The sequence below is a fragment of the Priapulus caudatus genome, unplaced genomic scaffold (assembly GCF_000485595.1).
Source record: "Priapulus caudatus unplaced genomic scaffold, Priapulus_caudatus-5.0.1 Scaffold10, whole genome shotgun sequence".
NCBI lineage: Eukaryota > Metazoa > Priapulida > Priapulimorpha > Priapulimorphida > Priapulidae > Priapulus > Priapulus caudatus.
Window position 1 is genome coordinate 467,569 of NW_014577071.1, and position 23,718 is coordinate 491,286.

The window sequence follows — 23,718 nt, forward strand, 5'->3', positions numbered from 1 at the left end:
ATCAATAACAAAGGTTAAGGACATTGAACCGTCTCATGAAAAAACAAGTAAATCTATATTATACTGGCAACAAGAAGTCAGCCAAAGCAACTTGCGTCCTTGCATAGTGTTTGTAAACAGTAACGACGTACGAGTGTTCTAAGACCATGCTTAGCTTCACTGTAGGCACTTGCTGTTACGCAAGCGAATACCAGGTGCGATTAAATTATTAATTGATTATTTATATTATATGCTAAATTGGTATCCCTCACGCGATGAAAACATGATAAACGAGTCGGGAAGCACGTTTGAAATCCTACTATTAATTGGGTTTTCTGTGCAGCCTGGTGATCCAGAAACTGTATAGCCGTTGAATGATGCCAGTGTGACACTGTACGTGTTGCTTTTACCTTTTTCTCCGTAAGTAGGTTGTATGGTACAGTCTAGTAGCAGAAGCTTCCTCACACTTACACTACAGTTTCGTGATGTGTGTTCTTTGTTTTTTTTCAGATTGATGATGTTTATCGAACAAGGACAGTACTGAATCCGTCAGATTACTCTACAGATATGCTTTCTATGTGGACAAGTATACGGTGGTTTAAGAGTCTGATGCACTTCAAACTAGAGCAATATTGTATACTATTATGAACTTAATTTGTAGTGATTGAATAAATAGGGTAATCTTAGGAAACTTGCCATTCTCGCACAAACTCGCGTTATTTGTACAGGTTTAATGCAATGAGATATCAGATTAAATTAACTATTTTGATTCTGACTCAACAACTCTATTCACCCAAGTTTGCTGTTCAAAATATCAAGAATTTTCAAACGATGTGTTGCAGTTTAAAATAAAGAAATGCCTGATAAATTGTTCTTAAATTTCAATGATAGTGTTAAAGTGTGCTTGATCTATTATGATATTTGTTCAATCACCATCATATCAATATTGTGATATTTCTTAACCAGCATTCATCAGACTCCGAGGTGTGTGTATGCTTGCCATGCACCTGCCCCATCAGGTTTTCGCCATGCTGGAGTGGCAAACGCAGTTACGTAAACTTATTTTTTATGGCCCCATGTTATCTCTTATGAAGCTTTATTCTAGTTACATTAATATCTACATTGAGTGGATATGACGCTAACAACGTTTGCCAGGCGGAACGACCTACTTGACAGATGATGTACATGTAATACTACAATATCATCACGTAAACGTCATGTTGTGATAATTACATGGTGATGATTCAAGCTCAAAGAAGCTTATGTGGCCAAAGCTAAATGAGGTGATGATACAGCACATGTGCTTGCATATTTAAATATTTGTAGTACCCGTCAATAAAAATGTGTGTGTGTGAAATCGGAGGAAACCTTTCACAGATGGTAGAATTGATCACCATGGTAAATGTCAATTTCGTTAGCCACGATGAGTGGGAAAAATTCATTCGTACCAAGTGCTGTCGATTGTACATGTTACAATGATTTGTTGTGAGAATTCTAACATCCTGACGAACAGCCCTATATCAAACCTATACTGCTTAATTAGGTTTATGCCGAACTTAGAATGACAACTTTCAAAGGGATTTGGTTGACAAAAGCTTACGGCTACAATGGTTAATTAAATGATTAGAGATGAGTTGGAAATACCAAGGAAGGTTTATGTGGTTCCAGATTGCTCTGCGTGAAATTAGGCATAAGAAGATATGCAATTGCTTCTTCTGGTTAGCATGGATTGCTATGAAAACGTACGCGAATCGCATAGAATAAAGTAAGCATTACGTGAAGAGTACCTAGCCAGTGCCATCAGATAGCGCCATCTACATGCATCATGCGGGTACATACGTAGAACCCGACATTCTTCCAGCAATTTATTGCATATTACACACGATCATTGCCGAGATCCGGCTTCCAAAAGTCATCTGAATATATAAATATTTTGCTGTACCATCGATGCAAGAAAGCATGCCAATAATTTCAAATCTACACGACCCACACATTATGATACAAATATATTGTTGATATTGCTTGCTTTGTTGGTGTTTATGATGAACCAGTTACGAACGTGGTGAGGGCATTGGTGACATTTTGCTAGCCTATCATATTAACCTGCTGGGTAGCTCTAAGATGATTTCGTACACATATGAATTACAGGCCATTAGGTATACGATAAGGAAGGTTATGATGGTTTGGTTGGGCCGAATTTGTAGATTGACAATGTATGCCTGTTATTCTTTTTTTTTTTTTTATTTTTTTTTTTTATGATGTAGGGCTACTTAAGAGTCGTGTTTTAGTATCTCAGGGGACTCTTAAATTGTTTTGTCATAAGCCACCCGGTATTAATATATTGCATTATATTGTTTGTATACGCACTATGTATTTCCTTCTTTATTACATGGCCTAAAAAGTATAAAATTAGCCATATGACGATTGACATAAATTTAGCATTGTGTGTTTGACTAAAATACAAGTGACGTCTTCATACGAAATACAAATAATCTATAGAAACATGAACCATGACTTGTACTAGAGTTTTTGCATTGAATACTATATTTTGATGGATGAAGTATTGATAGTAAAGTAACAGTTGCATAACATTACAGAAATAAAGTATCAATCCAGTTGCAAACACTATATATTATATCTTGCAATGGTAATTCTTTCTGTTGAGCTTTCGCGTAACCAAATTATCATAATGAGCAAAGAATGTTATTTATTTGTCATTACTAAAGGTCATTTATAGTTATCTGACATGTCAGGGGTCAAATTAGTTTGTCATTATTCACTCCTGATATTATGTTACACACACTTCACATTGCCTGACATATGCTTCTCTGTTGGCTTCCCGGTTAGATGCAGAGCGACGCTTATACGCTTGCATCATGCGAGGTTATCATTTCATTGTACTGCTACTACCAGGCAAACAAACTATATACTCTTCTTGTTTTCCACGATTAAAGGAAATATCTTCATTGCTACATTAATTAGATTATCCACCGCTACTGTTTATATTAGTATATGCTGCAGTGCCTACACGTTTTTGTATACACTGGTGTAATATTTTCGAGTGGCTCTGGCGTCTATCTATTGCTGATGTGTGCGTCCGCGTTTCTCGCGTTCCCTGACCAACCGTGTTCACGCGAATGCGTATTAAATAAATGATTATGAACAATATTTGTTAGCTGAAGGTTGGTTGTAATGATTCACGCCCTAAACTAGGTAATACCTACGACCCAATATATTCGCAGAAAGTGATGTAGGATTCTACCTACACATTTCCAGTAGCAACCAGGCATTACTATAGCAGCTGCCGTGGATTGATATCTCACTTTAGACATGCGACTCTGAACCACCACCTGGCAATTCTACTCAGAGATCGAGCGATTGAAGCTTCGGTGTATAACATCATATGCATTCATGCAATGGAGAATAATCGCCTCTGTTGTTGCCTACAACGCTCCTTTTTAGCTCATCTGACGTAGTCAGATGCAGCTTGTAGAATCGAATATGATCGTCCGTGGTCCGGCCGTCCGTGCGTCCGTTCGTGCGTCAACAGTTGGCCACAAATCTTAACCGCTCGACGTACGGTCACGATATTCGGGACGTCGGAGCGGATCGTGAAAAGGACTCGGCATGACAAATTTGGGGGTTAAGGGTCAAAGGTCAAGATGTGGAAACGGAGGGGAAATATTTACTCCTTAACTTAAGGTATAGGAGAAATATGGAATTGCGGCACAAATGTTAACGGCTAGACCTATGCTCTTAATATTCGGTGTATAGTGTGATAGGCAGGAAACCCATCACCAGTGTGGAAATTGGAGGTCATAGCGGGCAGTGGGAAAGGTTCAGATATCAGACATTTTCTGAGGACAGCTGGCCTAATGGACAGAGTGAAAACTTTTTTGTTTCAGCGCTGACCTACCATTTTTATCACTTTATTGAAAGGACCATGAATGTGCTTTCCACTGACGTGCGAAGAGTAAGTGTCTGATAACCTTTTGACCTCAAGAGAAGGGTTAACATGGATTCCTGAACTGCCTTAATGATGGTCACAGTGTTCTCATATTGATGGCACATCCATAATCCAGAAATCAATAAGCTGATAGCTGAACGGGTACAGCACAGGCGTCACGGCTCAAAGATCGTTTGACTCGAATCTCATCAAGATTTTTTATTATTTATCTGTTTTCTGTATTTTTCTATCTTTATCCATTTAACTTTTTTCCCAATTAATGCAAATATTTACATTATTTATTTACAACAATTTAATAAGAACAAAGCATTTTTACAAACAATTAATATTATTTTAAAAAAAAGGTTAGGTTAGGGTTAGGGTCACAATGCCACCATAAACAGGATTTCAGACACGGCGATTTGTTATCAACACAATGGATTTGTGAGGTAGGTACGCAGAATGCAGAAGGTGCTGAAATGATGTGTACGCACTGCGTATCTGCATATCTGCGCCTAACAAAGGTGCACTACGCACGACTTAAATGTTACGTTTATAACCGTAGCAACAGACCTCAGATGAGCCCAGACGCTCTGCGGCTCTTGTTCTGTAACGACGCAAGACGTATGAATCATGATTGCAAACGCGTAAACTCCACACGTGGAACACACTTCAGCACCGCGTATCTTCTACGGAAATGCAGGAACTGCACGCTCTGCAAGGGAATGCTTGCTATATTCTCTAGCGGCGTAGATTGAAAAGCACAGTTGCAAATAGCTCCAAGAAACGTATTTGCTAGGGTTAGAATACCGTTTCAAACCTTGGCTGCCAGCTAAACACGTAGTTGTCTTATTGCCAGTATCGCCGAAAAGAACACTACATCTGTGATATACCAAATAATCAGTAAACGTCCACCTTTCTTGTAACCATCAGTGCGCTACAATGCGCTGGTACTTACGGGGTTACAGCGACCTTTTGAGACGAATGCAAAAAATTTATGAATTCGCCGCCATAGTTTGCTATCATTCCCGACTGTGCACTAAAATCCGTAATGGATCGAACAAAGGAAATTAAACGATCTGCGGTGCCTCATGTAAACCACCCCAACATCCAGAGAACATGTCATGTATAGACAATCCGTCGCACAGCCTGGTCGGGCTAAGTTGCAAATAGTAAAGACGAAATCGCTGACCAGTAACAGTTTCTAATGATAACACGCGGTGAATCAGGAGTAGCATAACGAATGCATCTTACATTTTTTTCTACTATGATGCTGTTTTAATATTTGTGTTTCGTTTATAATCTCCTTCTGCACGAATGAACGTAACTAATGTGAATGCGTTCTGCTGCTACACTAGATATTAGATTTGCGTGCAGTGACGCACGCGCACCGATTCATTTATATACACACACCTACACGCACGCACACACACACACGTACAAGCACGCGCACGCACACACGTACAAGCACGCACGCACGCACGCAAAAAGATACACACGCACGCACGCACGCACGCACGCACGCACGCACGCACGCACGCCGACGCACGGCACGCACGCACGCACGGCACGCACGCACGCACGCACGCACGCACGCACGCACGCACGCACGCACGCAAAATACACACGAACATTTATATGTACACACACACACACACACACACACACACACCACACACACACACACACATCACACACACACACGACACACACACACATACACACACACACACACACACACACACACACACACACACACACACAGACACACACACACGCCACACACACACACACACACACACACACTGCCAGCACACACACAACTGCGTGCCGCGCGTACAATCGTACCTCATGCACCATACCCACGTCACCACGTGTATCACAGAGAGACATGATACCAGGAGATGATACAAGATTGCGTGGCACAGCTTGCTGTTGATCTTGAGCGCTGCGCCGCGCATGAGGCGCACAGATTCCGCGGGATATGCGCACGCGACCACGGGGATGTTCAAGTATTTGAAGCGCTGTCCGCAGTGGAGACGTGCGCCACATTCGAGGCCCGGCGCACGTCTCCACAGCGGTCAGCGGATAGTCTGTAGCTTGAAAGATAACAATGAAGACTTTGTTCTAAAAATAACTATCGGCGGCTAAATAAGAGCAATATATAGACCTATGAATTTCTTGACTAGTCAGTCAGCAGGGCTTGTTGTGGCGTCCATTATGCAGCGGTTCCAATTGAAATCGCCCAATGAAATTGTCAAGTGAATTGTGTTTTCGGAACCCCAAAGAAAATGTCTCCCCTTACATGCACACCCACTCCCTGATCAATCACGCATTCAGGCGTAAAACAATAACAGAGATGGAAATTGTGTTGAGTTTGTGGCCTCTTGACGCACGTGCATTGACGTACAAGACCGTTGGAAAGCACAGGCACTTTGGAACGTCTCAATAAAAATAAATATTCACACAATTTTTCACAATGATTGACCGCCTGTGTGCCAAAATAGGTGAACGTATGTGAAACATTATACGGTTAGTACTTACTGCTGACATATATCGTGACTAACTGACACCACCAAAAATGTTCCATGCACTTAAAGAAATTCTGAGAAATTACGAGGTTATCATCGCAGAACTCCCCAACACCGCCCATCCTCATGTCACAAAGCCTATGTGTAAACAAACACGCGCGTGTTGCCGAAGTGCCTGCCTCGATATCCATTTCAAGACCGCTAAGCCAAGCACAAAGCGCGCGGCAAGACGTCACAGGACACAGCTACATTCAGTTGGCTAAAACAATCGAGTTAGCGCGGTTAAGGATTTCTTCGGAATTATTTAATTTTAAGAAAAACTTCAATGTTCAATGAATGACGCACTTGTTTCACTTCCGAAAGCTTCCAAAATGCCGAATTTTTCCACTTCGATGCGAAATGCATCGGCCGGGCATTTCATAGTTTACGCAAAGTAAACAGGGCTGGCGAAAGACAGTAAGTACAGTAACGGGGCACGTTGTTGACGCCCCATTCTTGCCCATCAACGAAGAAAGCGGGACTTATTCTGATTACGGCAGATGCGAAAATGCTACAGAAGGACGTAGCGCCAGTGCGCTAAACAGTGTGTTATTTCGTATTTTGTGGCAAACTCTATTGTAGGAAACGTTCTAACATAGCAGAATGCCCTAGTTCCTAAGATCGGCGATTCGGTGGTCCAACTGGTGGTCCCCCATATTTAAAAATATCAAAGACTGGTGCGGCGTAGGCTGTGATTGGAAGACACAACAGTGTCAATCCTCGCGCGCCTCGGCATCATGGCCCGGTCACGTCTAGGTCGTGCAGTTTCTGAGCTGCGTCTCAATAGCTATGTACGCGTACGTTTCATCTGTTGTTGTTTAACTTCGAGCATCGTGCATGACGTCACCAGGCTGTGATCGACGTCGCCAGGTATGACGTACGTATATATCAGGTATACCAGGTGTGACGTACGATATATCAGTATACACGTATGACGTACTTATATACAGGTATATCCAGGTATGACGTACGTATCATATCAGAGTATACCAGGTATGACGTACGTATATATCAGGTATACCAGTATGACGTACGTATATATCAGGTATACCATGCAGGTATGACGTACGTATATATCAGATATACCAGGTATGACGTACGTATATATCAGGTATACCAGGTAGAAGACGTTATATATCAGTACACCAAGTGATGACGACGTATATATCAGGGTATACAGGTATGACGTACGTATACATCATGCAGGGTATACCAGGTATGACGTACGTAGATATCAGGTATATACCAGGTATGACGTACGTATATATCAGGTATACCAGGTATGAACGTACACGTATATATCAGGTATACCATGCAGGTATGAATACACGTATATATCAGGTATACCAGGTATGACGCCTAAGCGTTATATATCAGGTATACCAGTATGACGTACGTATATATCAGGATACCATGTTGACACACGTATATATTAGGTATACCAGGTATGACGTACGTATATATCAGTATACCAGGTATACGTACGTATATATCAGGTATACCAGGTATGACCTACGTATATATCAGGTATACCAGCGTATGACCTACGTATATATCAGTATACCAGGTATGACGTTCTATATATCAGGTACACCAGTATGACGTACGTATATATTCAGGTTATACCGGTATGACGCACGTATATCATCAGGTTAACCAGGTGTGACGTACGATATATCAGTATACCAGGTATGACGTACGTATATATCAGGTATACCAGGTATGACGTACGTATACATCAGGTATAACAGGTATGACGTACGTATATATCAGGTATACCAGTATGACGCACGCTATATATCAGGTATACCAGGTATGACGTACGTATACATCAGGTATAACAAATATGACGTACGTAATATATCAGTATACCAGGTATGACGTACGTATATATCAGGTATACCAGGTATGACGTACGTATATATCAGGTATACCAGGTATGACGCACGATATATAGTCAGTATCCAGTATTGACGCTAGTATATATTCAGGTATACCAGTTATCGACGTACGTTATACATCAGGTATACCAGGTGTGACGTACGTTAATATTATCAGGTATACCAGGTACTGAGTACGTATACATCAGGTATACCAGTAGACCGCACCGTATATATCAGATTACCAGGCATGAGTACGTATATATCAGGTATCCCAGTATGTATGACCGTAGTAATATATCAGGTGATACCAGTATATGATGTTAGCGTGACGGAGAGGCCTTGTTACAGACATAACCTCGTTGACTATGTACAGCACATCTATAACAGAACGCTGTAGAGCAATTGCTCTAATTTATTATAGGTATAGGATCAAAGAGTCCATAATAGAAATCTTGTGTATAGTGTGTTCATTTTCTATTATGGAGTCTTGATATTATATTTTGTAGCGATGCATTCTATGTGCATTAGGACTTACGCTCTTCGAAGAGGTTCCGATCCAAACTTCCGAAATTACATTTCATTCGCCGGAATTTTGCATCGCTACAATGATATAACTAGTGAGCTTTTAGAATTACAACAGCAGCGCAACAACAACAACAAACAACAACAACCAACAAACAACAACAACAACAACGACAAACCAACAATCAAACCAACAACAACAACAGCGCAGCCAGTTACATGTCGCGAGTACGAATAACTAACTGCTACTTCTCACGACCAACCACCAACACCGTCCACCGCTTATTATATCTCTCTATTATCTCCCCCAAACTGATAATTAATATAATCAATAATAAATAATATAACAACAAACAACAATGTAATAGAATAATTACTAAATATCAGGTCGAATATTATTATTATTTATTCACCATCGTCATCATCACAACAAGTTTTTCCCACATCTTTCCCACGTGTATTATGCCACGATCGACGCGTGCTTCTTACCCGCTCACAGAACCCCGTATACCCATCCCTGCTGCTGCTGGTATTACGGACTATGCTAGCTTACTGCTGGCTGCTGCTGCTGCTGCGCTGGGCATGCTATCTGCTGCTACTACGGTACTACTACTAGCTTGGCTGCTGCTGCGGCTGCTGCTGCGTGGCTGTGGCTGCCTGCTACTACTACTACGGGGTATACTACTGCTGCTGCTGCTGCTGGGTGAGCTGCTGATGCTGCTGCTGCCTGCTACTACTACTACTACTAATGCGCTGCCCTGCTGTGCTACTATCTACTAACTACTACTCTGCCTACTGCTGCTGCTGCTGCTACTCGACTGATGCTGCACTGTGCTGATGCGACTGCTGCTGCCTGCTAGCTCACTACTACTAGCTACTACGTACTACTTACTTTACTACTACTGCTGCTACTAATACTACTACCACTGAATGCTGCCTGCTGCTATGCTTGCTGCCCTGTTACTTGCCGGCTGTATTGCTGCACTGCTGCTGCTGCTGCTGCTGCTGCTGCTGCTGCTGCTGCTGGTGGTGGTACTGCTGCTACTGCTGCTGCTACTGCTGCTGCTGCTACTGCTATTACTGCTGCTACTGCTGCTGCTTCTGCTGCTGCTGCTACTGCTGCTTCTGCTACTGCTGTTGCTGTTGTAGCCCGACCAGGCTGTATAACTAACGTCAATATACATAACGTCAATAGGTCTTTTAACCCTAGCAAAGACCGTTTCTTGGAGCTACTGCTGCTGCTGCTGCTGCTGTTGCTGCTTCTGCGACTGCTGCTGCTACTGCGGCTGTTGTTGCTGACACTGCTGCTGCTGCTGCTACTGCTGCTGCTGCTGTTGCTACTGCGGCTGGCTGTTGTTGCTGATACTGCTGCTGCTGCTGCTACTGCGCATTTCAAAACGCGACCGTGAGCGTCTAATACAATACAAGTGGAGACCGCGCGATCGCATATGCTACCCCTGCCCCTATACGTCGCTTTCCCCTCAGCGCGCGTCTGCGTGCGTTCGATGATCTGCGAAGTGTCACCAATAGCAAGCCTCGCTGAGCGCGCTGTAAGAACGGGTCGGTTATGTCCTTAAAGCGCCAAAATACCAAAACAGATGTTTGCCGTGAATGGAACCAATGTACTGGCCATGAGCAATCACGCCGGAGCACCTGCGTTTCACGTTATTCTATTTTCCTCCCTTTTTTGTTGCGAAGAAAAAGCGTGCTAAAGCCATTGTTGCCGCATGGGGGACACAGCCGAGGATGTTTCATTAAACAGTGGCATAATTTTCGTGCTTTATAATAATGCGGTTTATCTGTTGCGGTGCAGATGAGTGCGCGTGCGTGCGTGCGTGCGTACGAGCGTGCTTGCGTGCGTGCGTGCGTGCAGGTTAGTAAAACGTGGCAGAGATCACTACTTGCTGTATGAATGGTGAATAGTACACGCCGCCTCTTAGTTGCTTTACTTGAATACGTAGTTTGTTAGTTGAAATATTAAAATTATCATATCACAATTTATAAAATCGCGTTGGCACAAAATTTTGCATTATTAAACCGATATATTCGAAATACAGTTTCTGAATACAATGACGCCTGAATTAAGAGACTCTTGAGATAATTACCAATCTCCATGTATATTAATTATCCTACTTGATACGCTATTTGCAATAACAATTATATACAATCACAATCGCTTAATCAATATGCTATTTGCGGTATTACACAGTATACAGCGTTACTACCTACATAAATTTGTTTCAACATTAATTTTACTTTCAATTTTACACTAATTACTTACACAATTAATAATTTTGACGCATTTTAATATGTATAGGTAAATATCTCACGATTATTCAAATTTATTCTACGCTATATCCTATTTAAATGTATTTGTTTAATAAAATGCAGCAAACGTTGTTAACACACAAAAGTTCAATTACGACAATCAAAAATCTAATAGCAAACAAGCGACTAACTGAAGTTTTAAGTTTTGGCAAATTTCAGAGAAAAAAAACATCAGCTGTATAGTTACCGCGGCGTGTATGTCACGACATATAAGCTTCTCCATGCTCGTACAACCAGATGATGCGCGCCCGGAAGCTTTCGAGTTGTTGCATGTTACGAAAATAAAGTAATTCGATATCAGCTTATAAAATGTAAGTGCCCGGCTGCACGCTATACGCAGCAGACGCCACGTTACCAGTGCTCAACCAGTCCCGTTGGGGCGCCTGTGTTAACGGCCTATACCGAACGCCACAGCTATATAAGTGTTATTTCATTGCCTATACGCGCGGTGAACATGTACATCGTTGAAAGAGAGGACCGCCATACGTTGCCATGTAACGTGTTCCGTGAACACACACACACACACACACACACACACACACACACACACATGCCACATACGACGCGACACACAAACAACTACAGCAAGTCACACCACACACAGTGCACACATAACACACCACCAAACACACACACACACCCCACACACACACATGCGTGGGTCGACAACATTATCATACACACACACAGGCACACACACACACATACGCACGCACACACCACACAAGACACACACACACACAGCACAAACACACACAAACACACAAACAAACACAACACGCACACACACACAACACCACAGCACACAAGCACACACACACACACACCACACACCTACGCGCACGCCCCACACACGCACGACACCAGCCACACACTACACACACAACACACACACACATATATATAGGTATATAGATATATATATATAGTGATGATAGTATAAAAATATATATTACGTATAGACTCTTCGCAACTGAAGTGATTCCTCGGCCGTTCTCTTCACGGCGAATTCTCGCGTATACCCTAACAAGAATCACGCAATAATGAAAGGTTTTCTCCCAACATACGGAACCTGTTGAGCACCGAGTTCATGCATATAAAACGGTTACGCTATAATATTCCCATGGCCGCAAATGGTAGAAGTAGCTAAGTTTCTAGTAGCACTACAGGTTTCCGCGGTAACTAGTAATATATATATAATAGGTATATATAATATAAATAGTATACATATCAACGACGTAAGATAATAACATGTGTTATTATCTACTCTGAAAATATATAAAACCTTTCATGATTCTATGCGAATGTGTCCTGTCTGAATAATCGCGTGAAGGGAACGCGTGAAATTGCGATATTTTATCAGCATTAAGTATAGACGGACCCCGTAAGTCGTTGTGAACCGAATAACACCATGGACTCGTGGCCACGCAGTCGGGCTTTAGACGGTGGGGGTCCAGTCCTTATTAGCCATTAACGTCCATGAATGGTTACAACCAATAACGAAATGCATAGAGGCAAAACAGTTGTGAGGGGCGGCCCGACAGGTAGGAAAGATGTTTGCACTTTTTCTAAAGAAGCGGCCGCCGCGAGACACCTTCGTCCACTTGCCACGTTCGTTGCATAATAGCTCGTATTAGCGGGCGTCACGTGCTACAATGGCGGACGCGTGCGTCGATTTTGTTACCCCACCCCCTTCAGCTCCCACATTGTCCGAGTGTTCCAATTCACACTCCGCAACTCCCAGAAGACCGATTTTCAGATGGTTAAGCGATCGGCATATAATTCGCACCTTTGTTCGTTGAAACGGATTTCGCTATTGCTTAAGATAGTACACGATTATGCGTGTGAGTGCATTCGTCCAGCAGTGAAAATTAGCGCTGTGGCGAGCAAAAAAGAGAGAGACGATCGAAGACGGGCGCGGCGGCGGCGGTGGTAGAAAGCCTGTGAGTTTACTGCTGGGTACACTACTGCTTCGCTTATGTGCGCGGACAAAAACGCCCGTCTGTCGCTCTCGCTCGCGTAGATGCAAAAGAGAGGCATTACGCATGTCCAGTAATAACCACGGCTCGCTGGAAGCGTGCCCAACTACGCTTGTAACGTTTCGCGCTATCTCCTGTGAATTTAGTGCATCCGTGGCGTGGCGTGAGGTAGACCGTGTGTGGTCTGTTGTGTTGTGGTGTGTGTGGGGTGTGTGTGTGTGTGTGTGTAAGTGTAGTGTGGTGCGTGAAGTGGAGTAAGTGCCGTGTATTGTGGTGTGTGTGTGGTGTGTTGTGTGGTGCGGTGTGTGTGTGCGGTGTGTGTGTTGCGTGTGTGTGGTTGTGTGGTGCGTGTGTGTGTGTGTGTGTGTGTGTGTGTGTGTGGTGGTGTGTTGGCGCGTGAAGTGCTGAGTGCGTGTAGTGTGTGTCGGTCTGTGTGTGTGTGTGTGTCGTGTGTGTGTGTGTGGTGTGTCGTATAGTTGGGGTGTGTGTGTGTGTGGTTGTTTGTGTGTGTGTTGTGTGTGTGTGTTGTGTGTCGTAATGTGTGTCGTGGCGTAAAACACCCTCGTACATCATCTGTAGTACCTATAGCGGACAACGACCGCCATCTGAACAGGGACCGGCGTATCCCCAGTATAAGTGACTGTAAAACCACGCGAGTCGTAAAATCGCAGCAGACACTTAAGAGGCTGTTTTGATAATAAAATGATGGTAAATAAAGCAAGATACTACCAATGAATAATTAATACCAATACAGTCTTTAAACGTTATGTATTCTCCATGCAATCCAACACGCAAATAAGCTCATCTGCAATTCAGAGAACGCCTCCATCACTGCAATTCCCCACTGTGCACAAACTGTGTTACAAAGAAATAGTGTGAACAGAAGAGGTATAGTCAAATTACGTAGAATAATATAACGGTATTTAACTCGATATCCCGCCCTCCCCCCACAACGAGCCAACCCACCCCGTAACGGTTATAGCTAGCTCTATACCATCAATAGGTAATAATACATTATATATTATAATATTTATGTATTATCAGCTTCCTAATGGTATAACTAGTGTAGTATATATATATATATTATTATATATATAGATACTCAAGAGTCCATAATATATGCTATTTCCTATATTATGGACCTTGATATATATAATCCCAACGTACCATGGTTACATTACCGTTTCAGCCCCAGCCACCCCAACGGAGACCTCGCCCCTGTCAATAATTATGAACATGCTCCCGGCCGCTGGTGTTTCAGCCAAAGTACCATTAATGTCAAGATTAACGCCTGCGCCTTAATAATTCGATTGCATTTTAGTGAAAGCAGCTTTGTCGCGCTGCACGTGTGTCCAGCCCGCCGGCCACAGAACGCCGCGAATCATTCTGCCTTTTTCGCGATCTTATGCAGTTCCGGGCTAGCAATAGGCGGTGGGGCCGAGGTGGACGCATTGGCGTTGGTGTAGGGCGACCGTGTGGTAGTCGTAGTCGCACATCACGCTGCACTGTCGCCGCAGGACAGCCACACCACGGCCAGTGGAAAAGCGAGGCAGCGCGCGTACGCACGTCGCTTCAAGAATTGTCCCGGTCATCGCGTTTTTTTGTTGTGTGCTAAATAACCTGCAAAGACTGCTGCATGTTCCGACGCAAGCGAATTAGCGGTTTTCGCGTCGCGCCTCGTGAATACCTTACGTGCCGCTTTAAAAAAGTGTTATCGTGAGAGTGTGAGTCGAAAAAAAAGAACTGCGCGGCGCGTCGAGGCGCGTTCTCGGTACCAGCGGGCCGCGTGAGCCAACAAGTGATTAAGAGAAAAGATGTGCGCGCGAAAATCGCACTGGAGGGAAAACATAAGGGTTGCCTTCGCAATCGATGTCCTCACTGGTTGCTCACGAGAGAGCGGGCATGAGAGACAGAGAGTTGAGCGACGAGTGACATTCATCCTCCGTACGCGGTCTGCGAATTCCCGCTCATTGTGTGCTGTGTAGATGGTATCGCGCATGCGCACGGCGCATCGACGGCTGTGTAGCTGACCTTGACATATCAACCAAACTGGGGACGACACGAATATTCGTGTTTTTATGGGCAGTTCTGAGAAGCTGAAAATTTGCAGTCGAAGCGAATATGTTAAGAGAAGATAGTGCATCGTGAACGTCGTGGTGGTGGAACGTGTACGCATATATGTGAGCTGTGTTCAAAATGTGTTCCGCACAAATCAACAATTGCGCAGGTAAGTCCGCAGGATAGATAGCGCCAGTCGGTTCTCACTTCTCATTAATGCCAAATGATATTCAAAAGACGTGTGAGTTGTGTCGGCGAGGTGATATATGTGGTAATGTGATAACATATTGCTGTCTATTGTATTGGTTTCCGACAGTAACATTAGGTTATCGATGCTTTATCTCGAAAACGTGGCCCAACACCACTGTGCGCCATTGTCATTATTTGCACCGTTATAAAAGATATAAAATCCTGATTACAAGCACGACATCTAGCCCTCAGCTACTATTCGAAAATCTTATCAATAATAGGATGACGATTTCAAAAGAATATATATATATATATATAATATATATAATATATATATATATATATATCGTGTGTGCGTGCGTATAGATGCGTGCAGTTTGTCGTTATAGTAAAGTACTAATATTATTATTAATGAATTGGGATCAGTCAATAGAAAACCTACAGTATGAATATGAATATGTAAAAATACATGTATTATAAATGTATATATATATATTATATAGATATGATATACCGAATAAACTCAATCAAACCTAAAATATTAATCATTAACGTCTATCATATAAATAGAAACTTGCACTTTCTTCGTTATACGAATAAAAAAAAACGGAAACTAACGTACATAATAAAACCGCAGTATGATGGTTATAACGTTGCCGTTATCGGCCGTGTAAAAGCTACCGTAGCCTGGCGCAAACAGACGCCGAAAGGATGGCAACCCCATGACGTGATGATCAGCGGTACAATTTAGTGCTCGGCCACTAATAACCTTTGCTCCGCGCACGTAGTTAGCTGAACGCCGAAAGGTCTCTGTCAATAATTGATAACACGAGACGCGCGCTCGTATGTTTATAATCTAGACAGCTAAAAAGTGTATTAAAAGTCGTAAAATGATGGTTTCCACATGACGCCGACCCCATTGGCGGTTATACGCGTACGCGATATATGGTTCGCGCATATTATTTATGAATAAAATTCAAAACAATAAATGCATAAACAAACTATACCAGCTGATTACCCGCATTTGGGATAAATATAACGTCGCAGGAGCAATAAAACCAATAAAACAAGAAAAAATAGGTATAAATACTACGTCGGTATCCATGCTAGCCAGATAACTATATTAGCCTATCAGGTATTATTATATGGCGCCGCCAGATTACCTGATTAATTCTTTCTTGACTCATTCAATAGAAAACTAACACCAAGCCAGAGTTGTGCATTAACATAGCTTAACATTGGGCTAGAACCCATGACTGGTGACATCGCATTTGCTGAGATATCATGAATATTATATATTGTAAAATTTAAATATGTTGCTATGTAAAAGTTATAGTTCTATAGGTAAAGCAAACCAATGTCTTTCATTGAATATTTCGTGGAATGTTTTTATTTTTGTTTGATATTCCTATCTTGTAAATATGCATTTGCTAAAGAATGGCGTTATTTAAATTGCGGCATCACCTAGAGTCTATAATCAGCAATATGGTAGCGCATATGGCTATAAAACTAGAGTCAATAAGACAAAGTAATTCTCTATATGGTCTACGCGGTGTTCAAGGGTTTCAAGTTCTAATTTACCACGCGCAATAATAGAAAAAATTCGAGTGTTAACTCAAGCAACGTGGTAGTTATCGATTTAAAGTGTTCTGCGAACACTAAAACACTTCATAAATAAAATTAAGTAACGTAGTCACATGGGTATCGAACGTCTGCAACTGCCCTGCCGCACATACACAGAGTAAAATCACATGTTTATCAGTTTATAATTTATCAATTTTAATTATCTTATATACTATATAGTTAAATATTTCTATTGTAGATGTGTTCTGTCGTGTATAAACGCCGTACATATAGCCTCGTGCCCGGAAAAAAGAAATTACTCGTGGATACTAAACAGTAACTAAACGCTAAAACACAACAACTTCAATACTCACACGCGTTCTATACAGCTCGGCACTAAATATCTAATCTACTTTGTACAGTGTCCTTTTTAATTCACCATGCGCGTTTGCGTGTGAAATTTATCGCAGCACTGACGGATAGGACGTAGATAAAACGCGATACATTCGTAAGCGTAAAGCGTAAAGCGTTTCCGATAATATTCCTATCGCAGCGCGACCAATGGTTCGCTCTAGCCAGCTGCACCGCGCGGTGCCATACGCGGTCTGTGATCTTACACTCTGTCCGATCAGCGTTCAGTAAGTACAGTAACAGCGCCTTTCTGTGTGGGATAAACAGTAGCAGAACGGATCAACTGTACGCACACACAACAACAGCAAAAAAAAGTTTACTCGGCTAATCGCTTTTCAGTTTGGTTTTCATGGTAGCGCTGCTGCATAATTTGCGGCGCGATGTTATACGCTGATTTTCACCCGTACAACGGCAGCGGCGGCGAACGCAGCAGTAACCAGTTAGACGCGCTCTCTATTACCTTCTGTATGCGTGCGGCTGGGCTGTGTGTGCGGCCTGCCGTATAGCAGCAACGACAGGTGCGAGACACACACGCTTCAGATGTTCCACGATGAGCTTCAACAAAAGGAAATTCATGCGTTAGACAGTAAGATGGTATCATTACGATATACTTAAAATCTCTAACAGCTGGTCGCTTCCTTTGCCGTCGCAGCAGCGGCGGCGGCGGCAATGACGACGACAGGTGCATAATGTTAATATGAAAATATGAAATCGCACGTATTAGACAGATGCGCTGTGAAGCGAAGGGCGTATAATTTACTTTATTTAATGCTCGAAAACCCGATCCCAGAACCTCCCCCGTTTGCTACATCATCAGGCGATGAATAGTTTAAACACGGATCGTACGGTTTTATGTAAATTTATATTAATAGCTTCCCAGATTATGCATTTCATTGAATAAGTGGGTAAAATATAATCATGCGTATTTATCGGTTAAAGATTCATTTTACGAATAGTGTTTACGGCACAATTATTAATTTGCCAGATTGATTTTAGTTACTATTTATATGTACAAATTATTCGTGATACAGTAATATTATCACCACATTTACATGTTATCAGGAGTGAATAAAAACAAATGGGATAAAACGTCTCTTTTTTCGCTCTTGGCATTATTGAATATATTACCAAAATGGTTACATCTTATGATGTAAGAATTTTATGATTTAATTAAGCAAAATACTGAGGTCAAAGTATTAAACAAAAGTACGCATTCGTTTGTAATATCTGCACTGTAAAACTCGGTTACATTGTTGTTGAATTAAACAACTTATACATTGTTATTTTAGTGTCGTCGGGCCAGGTAAAACTCCCACATACTAAACATCGGTACGCACAGCACGACGTTAGCTACAGCGCCTGGGGCGCGTTTCACAAACGTCCGTTCGCTATTTCTTCTCCGCTGTTTCCCCGAGTTGTCCGCTAAATAGCGGATCGGAGATGGGAATATATTTAAAATGTTTAAGGGACACGTACTATGTGATCACATTTACAACCGCAGAACTGAAATATACGTGTATAGAGTTCATAAAAATGCCGAAAGAACGTAAGAACGTAAAAAATCTCGCCGCCTGGTGATGAAATACTCCAACAATTTGCGTATACATTTCCAACTGCAAATAAAAGTACGAGGAGCGAAGTACAATCTCGTTAAAATGTGTACGCTTGAGCGTGCGCAGTCATCTCCCCCCTGAAAGAATGTCACGCTCAGGCCATACTGATGCTACCACTCATACGCGACTTTGATTTCGTAGTTTAGAGACAAGATTGTGAATGTTTTATGCGAGCCTGACGATGACCTCGCGTCTGTTGGATACACTGCTAGTAGGTAAAAGCCTCCCACTTTGCAAACGCGTAGCATAGTCATCGATTACGTTGTTTACACCGTTTATAACGCGTTACACCATGCAGCGCAGCTTAGACATTGAACCCAATTATACCGAGCTACGGCGGTAACTATAAAAGTCGCACGATTGCTGAGAGTGAAGTGCGTGGCGATGGCTCGCGGTTATAAATACACGAGAGCAGCCGTGTGTGTACGTGTTCACTCGTGAGAGTTCTACGTTATAATAATGAGGGCTTCGTACAATTTCAGTGCTCTTCGGCGGTTTACTGGCGATCTACATATTATGTTGATCGCCAGTAAACCGCCGAAAAGCACTGAAATTATACGAAGCCCTCATTATCTCGAAATCTTGCTGAATTTTCTGAACCCTATATATCGAATTGTTATATGTTAAACGTTAGGTAACCTGTCGCCGTTGATGTGATTGTGATGTTTGCGAATTTCACGGCAAAATGTGACTAGCAGATCGAGAGTTTAGTTTGGATTGGAATGGCTATGCTTGTAATCGTGTAATCGGGCCACAACTGCTGCAGGTCTCATAAAATTTGGTTAGTTAATTACACTCCCCGTTTACTGGCATCTCGCGTGAGAGACAGGTTGTAAAGAGTTATCACGCACTGACGTCACCTACCTCGGCGCATTTTAATATTTAGAATAATTAAAAATTGGTCTATGTTGGAAACGCCAGCTTACTAAACTAATATAAACTATCAATTCTTTACTACAGAACCCATAGAAACGAAATAATGTTTACAGGTAATTTACGAGTTTTTAAAACGAATACACTGCGCCAGTATATTTCTTCCAAGCATGTTATGTTTGTCAAATTGTACAATACACCAGGGAACAACTTGCGACGGCTGCCTTTTGACGACCCTGTATCAAAGACATTCCGAATGGCATTCTTGTTTCAGCTACCACGGCGTAGTCGTGTGCGGGCGCACAATGCACTGCGCGTGGCTTGATGTATGAACGCGTGTCTAAGACTCCCATTATAAGTAACATTTCTATGAGCTATTATTGAGTGTTCGCAACCCATGTGCCTTTATATGCCACACAGCAGACGCGCGCGTGTGTAATGGGTTTGGAAGAAATTTCATACCATCCGCTGACGCCCCTTGCCTGACAACATCTTTTATAGCCTTACCTTTTTCGGTGTGAAAGAATTTGATCGGAGAAATATTATATTGCACGCTCGCCATTGAAGTGTACGTTGATATGAAATACGTTGGCATGCCCAATATACCCGTTTGAGATATGCAGCAAGACCAGCGCTTTAGAAACGTTTTGCGTTATCGGTAGATAGTAACGCCAATGGAAGGTATCATAAAATACAGATAGAGCGGTCGCCTGACCTAGCTCTAGCTGGTTTTGGATGCTGTATAATTATCAGCAGCTAATATCAGCTAATTGGATTCTAATCCCAACTAGCCATTTTGAGTGTTTCGCATATCTTGACGTCAGAAGAGGGGGGGGATGATGTTTTTTTTAGATGTGATTATTTTATTTCGTGAAGTGTTGAGTATGTGATAAGACTAGCGTTGGACGTTGGCGTTGGATTGCAGGTGTTGCTATCGCCGTGCAAGCATTATCATTGGTACTGTTGTCGTAGATGTATGTGTTGTTAGTATCGTAGGTGTACGTACCCTTGTATAACGGTTAGTGCCAGGATTATTCCTGACCGTTGTCGCGTTGGCGGGTCCGCGTATAGACGTTTGTGCAATTGACGACAGTTTCGGTGGAAGGAATTTATGTCATCTTATGAATGCGAAGGTCTTTCATATTTATATTTGCGATATATATTAGGAGTAAATAATCACAAATTCTGATATGTATGTATATATAATGCGAGAGAGAGAGAGTGCTGTTTTTGTTGACGTAAAACCTGCAGCGAAATATTTAGTTGAATCAGAGTTGACTAGCCACAAGTTACCTGTCGCTTCTTACTATACGTGGCGACGTGAAATAGTCGTACAGAGCCTGGTCGGCCTAGGCTACAACTATAGCTACGATCTATACGCCTTGGTGCGGGTAAAATACCAGCCTTGAGAGATTCTCTAGCTTGAAAAATTTCAGTAAAAAATTTCAGCCGAATCAGAGATGATCACTCGGCTGCAAAAGCTACGATTTTCGTCTGCACGCGGAGACGCGCGAGTCAGGAAACATACGCTAAAGTAACAGACTTAGTAGATTCTGGATGATAGAAATTTCAGGCGCACAACGTAAAAACTTGTATGCGGCGAACAACCGCATTCATTAAAGATTCCATTCTGCACGCTCTTTTCATCAATTGACAATATATAGTTTAAAACCATGCGACCGCATCATCGGAAGCGAGTTGCGGAAATCTAGTTATATAGCGATGGAATGCCATCCCAGTTTATAGCGCCTATACTGTAACAGACCTCTGCAGTAGGTGTCAGCGTTTCCGGCAGATGCAAGCAAGCCCTATTTGATGAACGGAGGTGGGAAATTAGTCACTACCAAACGCCGCCGGTAGTGAGCGCGCTCCAGATTTAGATTGGAAATCTCTCGCGCGCGATAACCAGTTAAGACGGTGGAATGTTGCCGCGTGCGTTTATTACCTGCCTGTAGCTGCCCCATCTCGTTAATGATATTCGCGAGGCGTTTCGACGGCGCCGATTTTAGACACGTGCGCGTGTGTATTGTAGGTGGCACGTCGCTGACTGCCGCGGCTCTGTCAGTTGTGTTAGTTGTGCGTTGATTGAGCTCAGAGTGGTGCTTAACACCAGTAATTCCTAGATAATCACTCATAACACCGTTGCTAAACAGTCGCTAACACGTCATGGTTGCTAACACAGCGTCGCTAAACGTCATCGTTGCTAACACGCGGTATGGTGTAAAACGCCTGCGCACGAAGTGCGCTGAACTATGGCGGCGTTTTAAGTTTGTATAAATTTTTTGGGCACTAAGGCTTTGCGTTACTAGTTATCGTGTAAGACAAAAGTAGACGATGAAGACGAAGAGAGAGCGAACGAAAGAGAGAGAGAGAAAGAGAGAGAGAGAGAGAGAGAGAGAGAGAGACCGAGAGAACGAGCGAAAAATAACGAGAGATAGATAGATAGATAGACAGATACATCAATAGATAGATAGATACATCGATAGATAGATAGATAGATAGATAGATAGATAGATAGTATAGATAGATAGATGAGAGATCGATAGATCGATAGATCGATCGAATAGACCGATAGATCGATAGATAAGATAGATAGTATAGATAGATAGATATGATAGATAGATAGATAAAGTAGTATATATATGATAGAGACACACGAGAGAGAGAGAGAGAGAGAGTTGAAATTGAATTATACCGAGTATATTACTGGCATGCTATGCAACAGAGGGACTATTCAGGATGCGCGTTAACATGTGTCAACGTGCGAATATTAGCAACCAGCGTCAATGCGTAACATACATCTGTCAACACGAGATTGAAGTTTGCACTCAGTACAAGATTAGTTTAGTCAGTGGTACGAGTCGTAAAAGAAAGTACTCTGTGAATTAGTACTCTCAAGAAATTCTACTAGTCGCCTACTTTAATATATCTCGTTTAGCTCTGAATGCCAATTTACTCCATTACGGCCCCCTGCGTACCAGTAAATATCGCCTAGTAGTACGAGCAAACACAACTAGGCAAGTTTGATAAAGATCGGGCGAAAATGATAGGAAAGGTATTTGGCAAACGCAAAATGATAAGATCCGGTTTCGACCATTCATTAGCACTTGTACTAAAACAGCGGGAGGGGAGGACAGGGTGGCGTTCGGCTACCCAATAAATGATATTGGTGGTGTTGTATATCTTTACTGTATGTTTCTCGTAACAGTGACAACCAGTATCAGTTTCTAGCCACAGTATTAACAACAGGAGTGGCGTAATATGTAGAAGATCGCATAATACATAATCATTATATCAGGAGTGAATAATACTAGATTCTAATACACTCTATTATCATTCACTCCTGATTATATTTATAGGATATAGAGCGCGGTATAATATATATTTTATAATTTCATTCCTGGTAGTATGTTTTGCGACACTAAACTGAATATTCGAGCGAGATTTGTTTTTATTCACATAAACGTTTTAATGTTACCTGATGTTACGCGCACGAGAAAACGATGTATGAAAATGTAATCTTAGAATGTAAAATATATCAGTGGTTTCTTTGCTTTGATATTTTTGTACCAATGCGTCAGACTTGGAATTGGAATGACTGACTATACGATGCTTTAATAACAATAACAACAACAACAATAATAATAATAATATCGAAAGATGTATTTTTTGCACATATATATACACACACACATATATATTATTCAAGAGCTAATAATACCTTATTATTAGCTCTTGATATATATATATATATATATATATATATATATATATTATATATACTAATGTAAATAATTAGACATG

At 42.0% G+C, this 23,718-nt stretch overlaps 1 protein-coding gene across 2 annotated transcripts in view; it reads left to right on the plus strand.

Annotated features, from left to right (window-relative positions):
• LOC106807185 (transcription factor GATA-4-like) overlaps window positions 1-23,718 on the plus strand; it is a 66,818-nt gene that overhangs the window by 6,479 nt on the left and 36,621 nt on the right. The window lies entirely within an intron of this gene.